The sequence below is a fragment of the Numida meleagris genome, chromosome 6 (genome assembly GCF_002078875.1).
Source record: "Numida meleagris isolate 19003 breed g44 Domestic line chromosome 6, NumMel1.0, whole genome shotgun sequence".
Lineage (NCBI taxonomy): Eukaryota > Metazoa > Chordata > Aves > Galliformes > Numididae > Numida > Numida meleagris.
In genome coordinates, this window is record NC_034414.1 from 17317933 (window position 1) to 17336922 (window position 18990).

Consider the following 18990-nt stretch of genomic DNA (forward strand, 5'->3'; position numbering starts at 1 on the left):
GCAACCTGTGTGGGTGCCTTATCATTTAAAAAAAAAAAAAAAAAAAAAGCTGTTTCCTTATGTCCAACCTAAATCTCCCGTCCTTTAGTTTGAAACCATTTCGCCTTGTCCTATCACAACAGACCCTGCTAAGGAGTCTATCCCTTTCTTTCTTCAACTGGGACAGATCTCACACAAAATGTGTCAGAGTCCATGACAATTTTTTGAACTTGGTTATGTTTTTTAAGAATAGGACAAAATCAATTCTAGGTCAAGCTCAAGGCCTATTAAGTTTGCTAATGTCTCTGATAGTTGCTTAGTTGAAGCATGTAGGAACCAAAGCTAACATGTGACCTTGCCTTGTTAATCAGGCACAGATTTTTGCTAGTTGCCAAAGGATTCCTTAATCAGCAACCTGTTGGCTAATTGGAGATTCCTCAGGTGTTTTTTATTCCTCACCTGCTATGAATTTGTACTATTTAAAGACTTAAGGGTGATGGGACAGAGAAGAGAGAATTCAAATGTTCTCTGTTTCAGTTGAAACATGGAAACAGTGATCATTTTCACTAGCATGTGTAAGTATGAAAAAGTTTTAAAAGCTGCAAATAGGGCAGCCAGTGTAACTTCGGTAACTGGGCAGAAGCTGCAGGCAAAAGAAGAAATACCCTCTTGGATTTCAAGGGATTATGTGAGTAGAGTACGCAAGGCTTGCTTTCTTGACCTCTCTATGTTGCACTGGTGGGGACTATTGATTAGTAAACTCTGAAATATAAGGTGAAGGTATCTTACATCTTGTTTAAGCCTGTCTGTGTACCACGAGCAGTAGCATCTGTACGTAGTGTTACCATGACTTCTGCTATTGCTTAATGTTCTTTTAGTCAGATGAAGTCATTTCAGTTTTCCATCTGTCTTGGCTTTTTATTGAAAAGGAAATAAATATAGGTGTCTGCATGTGCTCTTTATGTAGGCGTGTTGATGACTTTTGCTTTCCCTAGAGTTTTCTTTAAATAGCAGGCCTTCCGCCCGAGGGGAGATCAAATGGTTTGGACTTAATCTGCAGTCTTTTAAATGTTTGGAGACATCTATTATATGAGTAGAAGTATTTTTCAGTGGGGGAGGGAAGAGATTTGGTTTCAGTTTCAGCTCTAAGCACCACATAGGATGCTGTTTCCAAATGACATTGATAACCTAGAGGAAATAGCCAAAATTATGGATGGAAAATTTAATGAAGACAAACTATTAGAATTTAAAAATACAGCCTGGGAGAATAAGTGGTATTAGAGGACAAATCTTAGAGGGCTTAGGTATCTGAAAGGTTAAATGAAAAGTACCTTTCTGTAACTTGCTTTGGAATTCTAGTTTTGGAATGGCATTCCAGTGTTGGGCCCCACATTTTAAAATAAACAGTCTGGGGGAGGCATTTGTTACAGGACGGTAACAGAGGTCATAAGAGATTTGGAAACTGAGTTGGGAAGAATTTCGAGGAGGTGATTTGTTCAGGCAAACAAGAAATGGGCAGATGTATTTGCTGTTTAAAAAGCTATGAGTGATTTGAGAAGGATGATCCGTTTATGCTGTGTAATCTCTTTGTGCTGATCGTAGGAGAAATCATAGCTTGGATTTCGTCAGGAAGAGTTTCTAGCAGTGAGGAGCTGCTGCTGACTCTGAGCATGGAGTATGGGAGGTCACAGATTCCCTTTGCTTGAGGCCCTCTTAGGAAACGGTTTGTCGGTCACCTGCTCCAGCTTTGTCTGGATGTTTGTGAACCTGCCCCTGATGGAGATGCATCCGCTGGTCCCTGAGATCCCATCCCGCCCACCTCTCTCTGATTTCACTGGAGAGAATTCCCATGGCTGTAACAAACTCAGCTTTTGTTGTTAGAGCGTGTGCTGTTGGATCTAGCTAATGGCTTACAAATGCTTACAGTAAAGAAGATTTTTACAAGAAGGGATATTGAAAAATATCCACCCTCAGCCTCCTTCAGTCAAGCAGGAATGTGAAATGTAGTTGCATGTGCTATGTCTCTGATAATCAGCCTAACTTTCCCCAGGTGCCCCCATCACCTCCTCATTGCAGACGCAGTTTTTCCCACTTGGTTCCCTTTAATCTTGTTTCTACATATCTCGCCCTCTTTGGACAAGAGGAATAATGTACTGCCCTTCTATCAGTCTGTTTTTGCTCATTGGTAAGACAAGCACAGAAGACAGATCCTTCTTGTGGTGAGAAGGCTTAATTTGGGCACTCTGCTCTACTTGTGACCAGTTGTCACAAAATGCATGAGATGTTCTTTGACGTGTTAGCTCTTCTGTCAAACTTGCTTTGGTGAGTGAGTTTAAAGATTACCGGGGGACAATGTATGGTGTGGTTGTTAGAATGAAGCAGCTAGAAAATGTTATAACAAGTAAAGCTGCGCTGTTGGGAGTTGTATTAATTAAAATTGGTATGGTGATTCACTGTATCCAAGGTGACTGAGGATTAAAAGCTTTTTGATGAGAATTGAGCACTTAGACTGCAGGTGGCAGAAGAGGTGACGGTTCAAAGACACTGGTGTGCTCAGCATCATTAGTCTGTTCGTAGAAAGCAAGAGAATGCGTTTCTGAACTGTGTACTGGGCTTTCTTGCATCATCCAGGGTTACCGTTGCTTATTTTGAAAGATAAAATTTATCATGGAGTATTTAAATAACAGAGCTGGTAATGGGAAATCTGTTGCAAGGCCAGGAATAAATACCAAATCTTCAGGCTTCGTTAATCACAAGCCTCACATCTCATGCTATTCTTAAGTCTTTTTCTGTGTTCATAGAACTACTGTTTTCACAGCATAAAATGAGAGAAAATGTTCAGCCTCAAGGCTAAGATGGCACTCTGCATGTACTAGGTGCATAGTGATGGGTGCAGCTGGGGGGGACCACCTGTAGTTATCACCTGGAAAGCTAATCAGAACAATTTCATGCCTGCATATAAAATGGAGTCACAAGGAGCAATAAGCATGTATGTTTTTAAAAAGTGTCTTAGTGGACTAAAATTTTTGTCATTCTGTAAGAAAATCCATCATGGTGTTACCTGTATTTTATATACATTTGTTTTCCAAAGGTAGCAGAATGTTTTTTTTTGCCAAGCATTACCCATGTTATTTACTAAATAAATCTAAGCATCTGTTCAGTTTTCTATTTCTATCTATTTATGTAGCTTATTTGCAATTATTTTCATATCCACTCCTACACTTTTCCACAGCAATTTTTTGTTGAACTTCAGACTGTAAGTTGAAGACGATTGTAGCTTGTAACAGCCTTGGTCAACTTTTTTGCATTAGGCCAGTGGAGCAGGTGTTGTCTTTGTTCTGCAAGGATACTTTCATGGCCCTCATCACTGCATTATTTGAGTGCCTCCCAAGTACTTCACAGAAAACATCCTGTTGGAATAGGAACATATGACTATCCTTATTTTACAGATGATCAGCTGAGATATTTGGTGATCTGCCCATAGCTGAGCTCAAAATTCATGGGAGAGTTCGGAATAAAACCTGGAGTTCCTGCTCATGGCTCTCACTAACAGACAATGCTGCCTTCTTTCTTTGCACAGCTGTGAACTTCAGGTGTAGATGATGATGATGTTTCCAGTCAGTTGGTTTACAGTTTTGCTGCTGCCTATTCTTGTTTCTAACTTGTCTTTACATTGTTTTAAAACTGCAGAAGTATCCTGCAGCCTCTCAACTTCTAACTTTGTTTCCTATCTTACAAAAAAAGGAGAGCGATCGCTGCTCTGCTACCTCATTTATAAATATTGAGTAGAAACAATTTGAGGCTGACCCATGTGCTAGAAGTTTAGTAAATATAACACAGCTACAAGATCATAGTACCCAAGGCGCTACTGTATCTGTACAAAAAAAAACCCAAAAAAAAACAAAAAACAGCCAGGATGACCATCCAGAGCAACCTTTATTTGACAGCTCCTGTTATCACTGCTGTCAGACCTGGCACTCACTTTAGGAATGCTTAGTTTTTCCTTAGCGTCGTCTCTCTTTGTACTGCTTGTGTTTTGCTCTTTGAGATAAAAATGGATGCCCTGCCTTCTCAGAGCTGGTGAGTGCCTGCAGCAGCATACTAAATTTTGAAAACTATATCCAATTGTCCTGCATCATCTTACAAAGGACCGTCAGCCTATAAGAGGATGGAAATTGATATAAAAATAGAGCACATTTTTAACACTGAAGTCTATAGTATAGTAAGGGTGAGTGTCTGTAACATGAAATACAATCTCTAATGCGACTGCGGGTTGCTAAGCTGGATGCAGAAATTAGAGTCAAATAGTGAGGGTTGTGTTACGTAGGCTGTCGGGTCGGGTAAGCATATAAACCCATTCTGGTCTTAAAGTTAGGGCTGTTGTGCAGGAGTCTGGCTAAAATCAGAGTGAGTTCTGCTTGCATCTGGAACAGAATTATAGCTTCTTGTGTGATGCAGAACTGTAACACTATAGCGTTGAACTGAGTGGTGGTAGTACAACAATGGTCTCATACAATGAGCATCTTACTGAGGTGAGCTGGGAAGCCAGTCTAACCTGTATGATTTTAGATGTTATGTTTCCTTCTTGTGTTTAGGAATGAATTGCTTCCACACGCGGTGAACTGAGCTGTTGCCAGTACTCTTATGAAGTAATGATCTTAGAAAGTAAAGCTTAGCTCTTTAATGTGGCTTGCCTTACCTATTTAATACCAGTGAGAAAAATCTTACATTTCACCTAAACTACGAGTGTTTAGTTTCCAGCATCCTGGATAATTGGTAGCTTGTCTGAAAAGACTTGAACAATTACTCGCTATAGAAAAATGACTCTAAAGAACTTCTCTGTGGAAACCAAAGGTAAAGGTGTTGAATCTGGACAATAAAACTTAGATCAAAGTAGCCAGTGGGAAGGGCTGTGAGAGGAGCAGATTGTCCTTTAAGCTTCACCATGTTGTGCAGGGTGTTACCTCTCTCTTCCTCTAATCAAATTTCATGAAGAAAGTAAAGCTATTCTTCCCTGTTGTAATTCAATCAGAGCCCTCCGCTAGATCACCAGGAAAGCACCTGCCCTTCTTGCTTCAGATTTGGTAGATAGAACCCAGTTTTTTTTTTTTTATAGCAGTTAGTTAATCCATAACCAAAGCGTGAGCCTACAGCGGCACCTGCCATGCAGGTGAGCTTTCAGTCTTGTTAATGTATAAATATATATAGATTTTTGTATTAAACTCGCACACTTGCATGCTCAATAGTGATCATCATAAGTAGAATTTAATAAAATGAGGTCATAAATGCCTAATGTGCTTTTTGTTGGGCAATAAAATTGCCCACGTGTTGCAATTGAGGTCTGAAGTGAACTTGCTTGCTGGGGCCTCTTTAGGGTACATACAAAGACCAACTGAGCACATGAAAAATGTTTTTCATGCTGTTTTTTTTTTTTCTCCCTTTTGGTCCACTGGCCTTTCCTCAACTGTCTTGGGTTGGTGCCCGTTGTAATATTTACTGCCATCAAACTCTGCTTTGGAATTAGGCACGCATTTGAAACATCTGCAGTTCTGAGGCCCTCCACTGTGACTATTAAGCTTTTGTCTCTGGCATTTTCCAAAGTCCTTGATTCTCTTCTGGTCTCCTGAGTGATCCTGATACAGTCCTCTAGAGTTCTGTAAAGCAGGCTCCTGTACTTTCTAATATTACAAATATTGGAAAGTGAAGCGTGGGTTGAAGGCCTAACTTCACGTGTAATGTTTTCCAAAACTGACTGATGTTTAGGTAGCTACTGAAATTTGTGTGTGGAGGACCTTATATTCAGTTCTCCCCAAAGATTCACGCATGTGATGTCTTAATTTGTGTAGGGGCGGGATGTTACCTGGCTTAGCACAAGGCACTCATGAACAGACGTTCAGGGAGGATGCATCTGATTTGCTGAAAAAAAGGGTTAAGTTAAATCCCATGTAGATAGGATGATGTTTCAGGTAAGTAAAAGCGTACGGAGGAATCGCACTGAGACAAAGGGATTTTTTTTTTTTTAAGGAGGAATTAAATGAGCTTTGTCCTAGCTATGCTGTGTTGCACAACTATGTTTTCTGTGGCCACCAGCAGGTCGGTGTGCTAAAAGACCAGCTGATGTTTTACAGAACAAACTCTTGATGGAATGTTTGCAAGGACCACCCCATACATGAGACTGTCAAGTGGTGTTATGGTGTCTCATGGCCTTTACTGATACTGCATTTTGATGACCATTGGTGATGGCTCCGCAATTTCATTGTAGGACTGTGATGAATACATTCCTGTAGAAGGGATGCTTTGAATGTTATTAGATCTTGTTCCCTGTCTTGCACCTTGTGATGCTATTCACACTCAAGAGTATGTAAAACGCTGCCATTTGAGTTTGGAAGTACCTTACTTCAGAGGAGGGCTTACAGTGGTTAATTGGACTGGAGCCCTCTGATTAACACAGTGTGCTTTGAATCATAGAATCATAGAGGTCTTTTCCAACCTTGGACTAGATGATCTTTGAGTCACCACCTGTCCACGTACCACCAGTATTGCCCACAATATTGAAAAATATGCAATACTGAACAATGTTGAGATATGAGATGCCTTTCATTGTACAAGGTTATAGTCACAATGCAGTGTTTCTGTAAGTATGTAACTGGTTAATTGCATCTTAGTGGGTTAACTGTAACTTAAAAATGAGTACTCCTGTGGAAGATTGTGGTAGGTCAGACTCAGTGCTCTAGAAATGCTCTCAGGATACATTCTAAAAATCAATACAAATGCTGTTTGTTAAGATACAAATAAATAATATGAAATGTAGACTCATTTGAGCTCATTTAAAATATAATGCTGTTTATTTGTGAGGATGCCATGTTACAGAAGGCCATATAAGACAATAAACATCGAAGTTACTTCATTCTTTTGAAAAGGAATGCAAACTAACAAAAGCTTGTGAAAATGAATCTGTACTTGTCAACCTCAATTCTGAGGTTCAGTTTTCCGTGGTGCTTTGCTCATATGAACATTAAAAATGAACAAGAATTAAGCTCACTGTATTCTTTCAGCTCTTGTTTCTGTTTCAGGTTGCGACTGAGAGTGTAGGAATAAATAAAAAATGATCAGTGTTATCTGCTGATATCACTTAAGGAAATTTGCAGAATCATAGAATAGCCTGGGTTGGAAGGGACCTATGTAGGTCATGGAGTCCGCCTTGACTGATGTATAGGACTCGTCTCCAGAGTTTCCCAGTCACGAACTAGTGCTTTGTGGGAGGTCAGGAGTCTTCAGGTGCTATAGTCTCCCTTTAAGACACCTGCTTGCAGAGGCGAGTAATTCTCGAGTAGCCAGCTGCTGGTGTGAATGGAACATGACAAGATTTAGTTCTATGTTAATTCTCTACTTGTGGCTTTTGCCAGCAGGGGGAGTTGAAGACCCCATCTTAGACTTGGTCTGTGCAGGTTGGGCTGGAGGATCAGCACTTTTGGATGGTCTCAGTGTAACATTCTCAGCATAGTTAATTGCTGGGGCCTGCATCAAGGGTTTGGAATACAATAAGGAGTTTCTTGCTCATTTTTTAATGGAAAAATGCAGGAAGATATGTTTTGAGGCAATGAATTATCAGTACTAAACATCTATTTGTACCAAAACATACATAATAAATAAGAAAGTGAAACTTCTTACCACATGGAAAAATCCAGTGTCACGTCTCAATAAAATATAGGAAAATTGCATAGACTGCAAATGAGTCTCAAAACAATCTCCAATATCTGAGAAACTCAGAGCAGCACTGGACACAATTTTCTGAAAATCTTCCCTAAATTTTAACACAGTGATCAATTTTTCAGGTAGATGGTTCTAGGGAAAGAATCTTTAGGTTTGTAGGGTGTATCCTGCGACTTCTTGTGTTCTGATGACAGGAACATCCTGCTATCTCTCGTGCGCCAAAGTCAGAAAATTGATATGTGTGGAAATAAATCAAGGACTGTTGGACTTCCTTTAAACCTGTAGCATGGTTCCTCTGTTTTTTTGTCAATAAGCCCACAGTTAAGCGTTTATCTATTGAACAGTCAGGGTCTTTTATAGCATCTGAAGGTGATAACTGAAAATATAATCAACATTTTAAAGTATTGTATAAATTGGTCTTGTAAATTTTAAATTCTCCTTAATTGAGCAGATACCCATGTTACTGCCCTAGCGGTGAGGACAAATCCTTCAGAACTGAGTAGCTTGTTCTTGTTTGTAAATATGTATTGACAACAACTTCTTTGCTAGTTTATTGAATTTCTTTAAACTAGCATTCTGCAACTGTATGTTTTCCTTTGGAGAAAATCCGGAGTGCTTGAACCTTTGAAGGCTTCTCTTAAAAATAATTGTGGGTGGGACGGATCTTCAAGATACAAGTAATAGTGTTTCCCTTTCTCCCTTAAACCTGATGGGCTACAACTTGTGTTTATATACTGTTGCAAACTTAATTTAGATGTAGTAGTAAGGTCTAAAACAAGTTGTGCTTTGTAAAGAAATCAAAGAAAGAAACTGAACGGTGCCTGAGTGGAAACAGTGAGGGAATCAGCGTGTCTGGCATTGACATAATACTGCGAAATCAATGCTTTGATCAACTGTAAAGCATAACAGCTGTGTGAAAGGTTTGCTGTGGTTAGCTGGCATTATCTCTTGTCCAAAGCCAAGTACATTGTAAACCAGTAAAAATTAACTGCCGGAGCACAATGATGTTTTTGTGACTGGGAATTCAGATAAAATTATGCTTCTGTTGGCAGAATGATAAAAAGAGCTGGGTCCATTTGCATACAGGTGAAGAGGGGCGGCGATGTCCCATGTTGTGCAGAGTCCAGGGCACCACAGGTATGCAAAGCATTCAGCTGTAAGGGCTGGCTTTAATTAAGCTTTATTTTCACCTGGTTAGTTATGGAGTGGGAGGAAATGAGCAGTACCGTGCTGAGTCATTGGGTGGCAGCAGAGCATTTACCACTTCCCAAGGCATCCCAACAGAAGGAACGACTGCAGTTCTGCTTGATTTTGATGTAGGTGTCTGAAAGCAAGGCTTGCACTCTGAAACAATATCTCAGCATGATATCTATGGTGAGAGTCCTCTCTCTTCGAGACAGATTTCCCTCCAAAAGTTTTAACATGAGTGTATGTATGTATGATGTATACAGATGTATATGCACACGCAAAAACTGTATCTCTGTGGCCTCTGCCCATTTCAGCTCTGTGACAGTGAGGAGCTTTAATGTGGCCGCTACCATTGCCAGTTCCCAAATTAGATCCCATATCCCTGGCAGTTCAAGCTTCTTCTGAAGATGTGCAGTGTGGTGGTCTTGTGGATGAAGCCATGTCCAAGTTCTAAATTATTTTTCTGCTGGAAGTGGTCCTGTGAATGTGGCCAGCATTAGCTAGTTAGCGAAAACTGCCCATGTTTTTGTTAGTCATGGCTCTTTGTAAGAAAAGCGTAAGAGGCAGGACAGTTGGTGTTTATCATTAGTGTTTCACAGTGGCTGTGAGCAACCTGGTCTCCTGGGAGGTGTCCCTGCCTATAGCAGTGGAGTCAGAACCAGGTGATCTTGAAGGTCCCTTCCATCCCAAACCTTTTTATTAATTCAAGGAAGGAGTTAATCTCTCTGTACTTATTCTGCAATTTAAACATTGAGGGTTTTTTTTAATTTGAAAGTTGCGGGCAGTGCTTGTAGGACTTTGAAAATGCTGTCCTCTTTTGGAACTAAGTATATTATTTGTGTATTGTTTCAATTAAGAGATCAATAACTCATTTCCATTTGTTTCATGTTGATTCTGCACACCTCACAATGTAGTTCATGCAAAGTAATGTGCTGTGGCCTCGAGGAGAATGAATAAAGTGAATTTACTTTCTCCCTGCCATTTTCTCTTACTAGCTGAAGTAATCCTCTTTTTAACTGGTGGATCCACAAAACCCTGGCCTTTGAATTTGCCTATACATGGGGCAAGAGTCCCCTCATGCAGAGTTTTATTATTTATTTCCATGCTTTGTGGTTAACTTTAGCAGAATGTTGAGATGCAGAGTGGAAATAATAGGAATTACAGTACTGAGGGCAAAGTGTGCAAACGCATGGTATCTCTTTGCCACTTGTGTGTGTGTGCTAGGAATGTGGTCATCAGTGAGAACCTGTTGGTAGAAACAATACAGAGATTTTTATCTGTAGAGATTTAGTTTGAATACATGTTGGGATTGTGTCAGCCTATGATCATTAAGAGAACTGGCGGTAGGAAATGAAAGTGACTGATGAGAATTCTGTCAGTTTTTGTCTGCAGTACACGTAGCAGGTATTTTCCATTTTCTTTTGTACAAAGAAAAGGAGAGATGCTGGCAGAAGGTATAAGACTTTTTGAAATCTGTTATAAATGTTACAGCGCTGATGTTTCATGTCCTTTGAAGACTCTGCGTTGCTTCTTTTTGAGGAATCAGCTCTCTAAATTTCAACTTCGCAGCCCTCCAGTTAATTAATGCTGTTTTTTTAACAAATTGCCTCTGGCTTTCATTTTCTCCCCATTCAGGGATTTATCAACCTGACTGCAGAAAAAACACAGTGCCTATTGCCCTGTGCCTATTTTACATGCTGACAATAGGAAACCTCTTTTTTTCCCCACAAATTTGCGATGACGTTCTCATCTTCTCTAGGGGTTACTTCAAGAGGATAACTGCTATTTCCTCCCAGTTCAAGCTTCCCTGTGTCAGGGATATTTGATCATTTCCAGTAGATGGAAAAATGCAGTTTGCAGGCTGAGAGCTGCACGTGTAGCCCTGCAGGCTGTTGTGAGGGATGCTATGTTATGGCAAATTTCTAGGAGATGAAACCATCATGTTTAACAGAATAGCATGAGGATCTCTAAGGCAAGCTCTTCCTGGTGTCCGAAGTTCCTACAGCTTTAGTGGCTGCAACAAAAGGTCAGATCTGCTAGTGGCTCTGGGAGGAATTCCTGGAGGTTCCCTTGCATCTGCCTTGGATTCAACTGAATTGAATCCAAATCCCACAGGTTTCAAAGAATAATGCTGGATTCAGTGACTTGCTTGCTTTCACAAAAGATCAGTTTAGCTAGAAAGCCTTGGGCTGTAATTAGGAAAGTCTTTATGCAATTCTTTGAGCAAGGAGGAAAGAGGTTACTGTCATTTTGAAGAATGCCAACCTAATGCATCAAAGTAGTCATGCATTTTGGGGGTACTTTGAGGTTGGACATTAGGAAAATTTTCTTCTTGGAAAGAGTGGTGATGCACTGGCATAGGCTGCCCAGGGTGGTGGTGGAGTCACAATGCCTGAAGGTGTTCCACAGCTGTGGGGGTGTGGTATGAACTAACATGGTCAGTGGGCATGGTGGCATGGGTTGGTGGTCAGACTGGGTGATGTTGGAAGTCTTTTCTGACCTTAATGATTCTAAGAAGTGCAGTTATTTCAAATGCGGAAGTGACATCTCTGTTTTGGCAGCAGAGCAAGATACTTGTGACCATTTGAGCACCATTGGCATCTGGTGGTTTTAGGTGCCTTGGTGTTCCAGTATGTGCACTGCTCTCCTGGTGGGAATGATTTCCCAGGAAAACTGAAATGTAAAAATAGTAGAGTAGTTCACTTGTAATCTACACTAAACAGGAGCTATAGTGCTGGCAAGTGGTGGTACAGATACCTCAGCTACTTACCTCGTGCACGCAATAATCCGTATGGTTGCATTAATACTGTGAATTCTGCTGTAATACCATCTAGAATATTTCAGATAAATTCTGATTGTAGAAGCTTTCAGAAGTGCCTACACAGCTCTTTCTTCAGCATGTTGAATGTTCTTGTTCAAGTCCTGAAGCATTACCCTCATTTAGTGGTAAATTAGGTTCTTGAGATGGGCCAATGACAAATCAGGTTTTTATGCCTCTTTTCCAGTGTACCGCAGACCTTTGGAATTTCATGTGGTCTTCTATAAAAGGAAATTAATGATTATGTATTATTCATAAAATAATGTTTCCATCATTTTGTCCGTTTCCTCTCCATAAATTCACCAGCAGAGGGCTGAAGGATTTACCACCTACTTAATTTAGTTTAGATTCATGAATACACTGCTTAAACTTCCCTCTTGAAAGAAAATGTTCCTGCCAGGTTGGAGCATAGATCTGAAATACTCTGTGCTGTCTGAGTACATGACATATGCTGCATAGCGTACTGAGCTGGGAGGTACACCCTCTCCATGGCTTAGTAATGTTCACGGCAAAAACTTCACTTTCCAAGCATTTTGAAGCATTATTGTTTTATTTCAGAGCTGCTGAGTGAATGCCTTTCTGGAATGTGCAGTTTTAAGCTATTTAGATCTTCCTCGACTGCATGAGGGAGATTATTAAATAAGGTGGCTGTCATGGTCAGTCTCAATCTGAAACTGATGCATCTTTCTACAGCAGCCTGGGCTGAGAGCTTAGTGCGTGCTCAGAAAAGTGCTTCCGCTCTTCTTTTAGCACGCCCTACTGAGCTGGGTTAAAAGCAGGACTTCACGTTCAGAGAACGTAGCCAAAGGTGGAAACCTGATCTTCATGGGAAAGAAAACAGATCATTTTGGCATTTTGGAATGGGCTAGATCCTGCAATAACCCGACACATTTTTTCCTAAATAGAAGACCGGGAATCTTAGTTCCTTCTTTCTTAAAAGTGGTAGAAATTCATTCACTGCTTTGCAGAATTTGTGGTTAAGTCGCTTTTGAGCTTTTCTGCAGGAAAATGGAGGTATTTCTTGATTCTTAGTCCACTGAAGAGTCTGAATGATTTCCACTGGTTTTGGTGGCCTTTGGTCAGACATGTGGTGTATTATGAAAATAGCAGAGAATGTCACTGTGGTTTTTTTGACCCTAAAAGCAGATTGGCAACATACCTAGAACCGAACTTTTCATATTTTCCAAGTGCTTTGCTGTTAAGAAAATTATGTAAAACGTTGCTATAAAACTTTCAGTTAATAATATTTAGATGAACATGCTCAGAGACCATTTTGATGGCTTTCAGAGTGTCTTCCTGAGTCTTTTGGATTCTTCTTTAACCAAAAGTGATCTTTTAGGACCTTTTTTGCCAATGGAACGTTTTCCTAATTGTATCCAGGCGTCCCAATGTAGAGAAAGAGTGATTGTGAGCAGGAATAAATCACTGCTAAGTACTCTGAAAAGATAAATGAGCAAGACTTGAATAAAAACAAACTCACCACCATGACTTACTATTTCTGAGGTGCCTAGAATAAAAGCCTAATTGGACTTCACATTTGCTTTGTTTGAAATGTATGTTTTTGAAAAGAATTAGCGACTTAGATTCCATCACATTTTGCATATTTCTTATGTGCTTTCTAGGAGTTTCTTTTGTAAAGATGGAAGTATGGCTGATATCACTCTGGAAAGTATTTAAAAAGAAACTGCTTTTGCCCTAGATATCTCTACTTTTTATGGTAGTGACTGGAGCATGCTTAAGAGCCAAGATGTGTTGTCCCAAAGAATCTGTCATATAAAAAGATGGTGTGAAGAAAGGAGTACAGAGAAATTATCATCTTATTGTTGTTATTGTATTATGGTTATTTTATTTTTTGAGATATAGTATCTTCTAGGGGAAGCTAGAAGGGGAAGGCACTGAGTAATCTCTGGGCATCTTTCTGGGCATCTGGTCGTCTTTCCATTGAGAAGTGTATGGTATGTTTGAATAATTACGCATATGTATGTATGAACATGTATGTTACTAGCAGACTTCTGTTCATGTGTGCTTTGCTAGTAGTTGCTTGGTGAGCATACCTGCATGAATATTTAGCAACATTCTGATTGCTATACTAGGTTGTTGTTTTTGCCCTGGTAAAGGCATGGAGGGGTATCTGAGAAGCATGCTTTCTTGAAACTGGTTTCCTGTAGCATACAGTGCCTCTTTGGTGCTTGTGTGCAAGGTGGGAGGCTGCCCCAGTGGTAGCTATTGCAATGCTCCAGCATGGTCAGTGGTGGAAGATCTTATCGTTTGAGGCAATGTCCTGACATGGTGTAAGACTATGGAACGTTCTATGGCCATGTGTTGACACAAAATTATAAAGCTACCTCAGTTTTTGTATGTTGTTGAGTTCAGCCACAGCATCAGTTTTTGAGATACGTGTGGCTTCTCCCTGGGAGGGTAATGTCTCTGTCTTCACAGACACATCATTTCCTGGTCAAGGTTCTCTATTCAGAAGTGAAGTTAGGATGTAAGTATTCATGTTTACAATATCTCAAAAGTGCTAGAGTCTGACCTTCTCAAAGCTTTGCTTAATCTCTTCAACCCTTGATAGGGGAAAAAGAAACAGGTGAGTTGGGAACTTGCTCGAGTTTCAAAAACTAAAGCACACATGAGCCTCTTCTCCAGTAACTATCTCTTTTAAAGTGCTCAGTGGTGGAATGAAATGCTGGATTTTTCTCTGCAGATTGGAGATGACTCTGGAGTGTTTTTCTTTTCATTTAACCAAGAAAGCTAATTATCATTAATAATGCTACCTCTACTGTTTCACTGTAATCTTATTTTAAGGAAGTGTTTGAATATTAAGCGTTTTTCCCACATCAGTGAAACAATGTACTGTTCTCTGCCAAAAATCACATTCGCATATCATCCTCGTTCCTGTAGCTGCAGGGTGAAATTTGGAATTTTTCCAGTAGCCCAGCTGCCAATTTACCATCATTGATCATTATCAGGAGTCACTTGAGTTGTCTGATGTATAGCAAAGTATGTTTTTGGCTGCGTGTGATGTATGAGCTGTTTTTGGTCTTGGGGACCTGCTTGTACTGGTTTATGGAAGGCTGTTCTTCAGAACTGATTGTGGTTTCCTGAGAGATAGCCCCTATGTTATAATGAAGTAGTAGTGCACTGTTGAAGTGTTACACGTGTGATAGGGAAGTGAGCTTAGAAGCACAGAATCAAAGGTGTTGGAAGGGACCCCAAGAGATCATAAGTCCAACCCTCCTGCCAAAGTAGGTTCCCTACAGCAGATCACACACGTAGGCATCCCGATGTGTCTTGAATATCTCTGTAGAAGGAGACTCCACAACCTCTCTGGGCAACCTGTTCCAATGCTCCATCACCCTTACCATGAAGAAATTCTTCTGTATGTCAGTACAGAACTTCCTGTGTTCAAGTTTTAGGCCATTACTCCTTGTCCTTTTGCTACCTACCACTGAGAAGAGCCTGGCCTCATTCATTTGCCTCTCACCTCCTATTAGATATTTATAAATGTTAATTAGATCGCCTCCTCAGTCTTCATTTCCCCAGGCTGAACAGACCCAGGTTACTCAGCCTTTCCTCGTAAAGGAGGTGCTCTAGGCCCTTTTATCGTCTTTGTGGCCCTCTGCTGGACCTGATCTGATTATTTGGCATTCAGTGGAAGCTCAGCTATTGAAATCGATGAGAGGGGACACATACCCAGTGCTCTTTTGACTTAATGTTCAACTCTTAGCGTCCTCAGAGCTGAATTTTCTGTTAAGAAAGGTATCGCGAGATTGAGAGTTGCATGAGTTTACTATAATCCTTGGAGTTAGTGGGGAAAAAATTAAACTCTATATGAGGCTCTTACTTCTGTTGGGGGGGCGGGGGTATTTTTGTGAAATGAAGGTACCTCATAATATTTGGTCCCTTAGTTTACTAGTTTAGAGATGGCTGCAAGAACTTGCTACACTGTGATTATGCACAAGATGCTGCAAATGCTCTGGGTGCTGATATGAATTTATTTCTGAGACCCAGATTTAATCACTAGTGAGATTTTCCTGTAGCAGTCAAGCACTTAGACTCGGCCTCACATTTTGGATTAATGCCTTGGTTAAGCAGTCCAGCTAGTCAGCTAAGATATAAAAAGCAGAAGGAATTAGAAAATCCCAATTTGATTGATCTTAGTATTTTATGATCCTTTTAATTTGATTTAGTGATTCTTGTTTCATTTTGAGTTCATTTTTCAGTTCTGCATTGTTAGGATTACATATGCCATGTAAGAATTTGTTTAAAGATCACTTTTATTGGGAGTAAAATAGAAGCTGGAAATCTTCCTGTTATTCTAAGGCATTATAACAGCTTGTTTGTACGAAGTCTAAATTTGGAGCCAAATTTGACTTGCCCTTTAAAGCAGTAATAACCTTAGAACCTTGCTAATAAGTGCTGGAAGGTTTGTCAGTGCTCAAATGAGTCTGAAGATATTTTAATTATTTGCCATACTTAGTCTTTATACTGGTGGGGTTCAAACTGCAACATATGGGTCTGCATCTTACTGCCCTGAATAGCTGATCATATATTACTCGGTGTTTGACAGCTGTCCTTATTGTTCATAGCCACCCATACTTTCTCAACACTTTCATAATCTATTAATCATTTATTAACCCTTTATAAACCATTTATAAATGTACCCTGAATAAAAAAAAAAAAGTGTGACCATTCAATTTCTTCCTTGAGTTTAATATTAAAGGCAAGTCCAAGGTCAAGATGGGCGGAGGGAGGCTTTAGGGAGTTGGTGTAGTTCATATTTTGGCCAGTCAGCTGAGGAACCACGTGGAACTAAAATTAGTAAAGTGTGTGCAGTGGAGAAAGTTCACACGGTGTAATACGCTGTGGGCAGTATTAGGGTTGACTTACCCAATCTGTTAATGGTATGGTCTGTCTAGACCTTTGGAACATTCCTTAGGTCCTTATTTAATGTAGGAGGAATCATTTCTGAAATTAGCATATAAATTGTCCAGAGTCAGCAGCCTTTTAAAACAGTATTTCACCCTTGTGTCAAGGCACAATCACTTGTTTTAAAAAATACTGATACAAAGGCATAAACTGAGAAAATTCATTAAGTTTAAAAAGGGGAAATGGTCAGGATTTGATTTGGGAGGTTTTATTTGTTTAGTGATGTTAATAAGGGGAAGTGTATGATGATAAGGAAACATCTGGAAAGCTCTACTCACATGGAAGGTTTACACTTACGTAACTGAAACTGGCAGGTTTTCTGATTTTTGACATTACGTTTTCTTCATTCCTTGGTCTTCCATGTAACCTGTAAATAAGCCATGCTGTGTGTTGTGTTCATTTAAGGGCTCAGTCCAGCTGAACAAGCCTGGTGCTCAGCGCCAGGATGCTGAAGGGGGAGGCGCAAGGAACCTGCTGGAGGGAATCCTCCTCCCCAGCTCCAGTTTCTTTGCTGGCACTTCTGAGGTCTTTGCTTGTTTGCTCTTCAGCTGCCAGGAGTAATGTACTGTGCCCTGTTCTGAGGTTATCAGTTGCAAAGAAGGGTAATGTAACATGTATTCAACTTGCAAATTGTGCAGGAATTGTCAGCTTGCATTTGGAAAGAGTACATTTCTATACGGAGACAGCAAATAAATGACGATACAGTGCAATAGGTTTAGCTGGCATGAATCTGAAATGACCACACTGAGCACTGAAGCCAACAAAATCTTTGTAGTACAAAATCATGTGTTCTGAACGTGCCATGTACTTACAGAAAAACTATTCCTGGAATGTTTCTAGAGAGTTTTATATGTTTATTTGGTACTTACTTTTCTTCTACCTCGCTCCAAAAGCCAGGTGCTTTAATCACAATGAAATTGCCCTGGTCACAGAGAAATAGAGCTGGAAAATAATGCAACTACAGAAATTCTTAAAGGTAACCTAAAATAGCATTTTTATATGTAACTGAAGAAAACATCCGAACTTAAAATTGTTATTACCTCAAGTGTTCAATACTGAATTTGTTACCAAAAATGCTTTACTGAAAAGCTATTTCCATTCCAGAAAAGTTTGGCTTGTTGCCAGGAAAGTCTTAAAGATACTGGATCTTAAATTTGTCACGGTCCCAGTGTCCATCCCGTGTGCCACCCATGTCCTCTGAAGAGAGCATGTTTCAGCTCCCAATCTAATAAATAGTGACGAAGAACTGTTTTAGAAGGAAAGAAAAATCTAGGATTCCTTGAAACAAAACAAGCTGCTTAACTGATGCTAGAGTAAGGGATGTGAAGAGTTATTTTGTAAGCTCTTTATCCCATCTTCTGTTCAACTGTCTTTAAAATTATTTTGTACGTAGGCAGCCCCAGTGACCTTCCCATTGTGAAGTCATGTTTGAGCTTCTATTACTTTTTATTTTAGGATCTCAGAATGCTATAGGCATGTGTATTTTAAAGGCTCACACCTAGGATGGCTACGCGTAAGAGTTCTACTAAGTGCAGAACTACGTGCAGTGGGCAGGTGCTGTGCTCTGTTTGCACTCTGCCTGGAACAGCGAGGCCTTGGCTGCTGTCTGTGGGCCATTGCTTGATGCTAAACAACAATTGCAAGAGCAATGTGACAGTGTTTCTGCCTGAGTGAGCGATAGCAGTTATTTAGTGACCGTGAACTTAGCAACCGAAGAACTGCGTTTATTTCGCAGTCTTTAGAGAGTGTCTGATCCAAAGATAATCATGTGCAAAGTGTCAGAATGTCCCGGATGAACCAGAGCAGGCCCCTGTTAGCACAAACGTGAGGCTGGCTGTGGTGCTGCTGGGCAGGCACAAATGGAGTGAGGTGCTGGGAGAAGGCAGCATGCTGCACGGTGTACCAACTGCACCTTCACTGTGGGGCACCCAGGCTTCACTGGAGGGCAGTGCAGGCCTAACCTGCGATGGCCGTTGTGATTTTGGAGTTACTTTGCAGGGACCACTTTAAAATGTTGGAAGAGGTCCCCCCCACCCCCTTCGTACTCAATTTAATTGGAATTATGGTGCCCATCAAAAAGTATTACTGCAAGGTGACCTGGAAATAATCATTTCCTTTCATCTATAGCAAACATTTGTAGGTCGTTAAAATGTCACAAATAAATAAAGTCTTATTCACAAAGAAATGGCTTCATGTGATTCCAGTAAAATATGAGATTTCATTATATACAAAAAGGCTATGTGTTGTATTCCTGGTTCACAAAGCAAACGTCCAACACATGTGGAATGCACAGCAGGATGTAGGACCCTCTAAGGGTTGTATACAGATATATGAAGGGGAAGAGGGGAAGAAAAACACTTGTG

At 40.3% G+C, this 18990-nt stretch overlaps 1 long non-coding RNA gene across 1 annotated transcript in view; it reads left to right on the forward strand.

Annotated features, from left to right (window-relative positions):
- The window catches only part of LOC110401009, a 40958-nt gene continuing 22004 nt past the window's right edge, over window positions 37-18990 (forward strand). The window contains exon 1 of the long non-coding RNA XR_002440197.1: window positions 37-18990. This exon is cut by the window's right edge and continues 18503 nt beyond it. This is a non-coding gene — a long non-coding RNA (uncharacterized LOC110401009).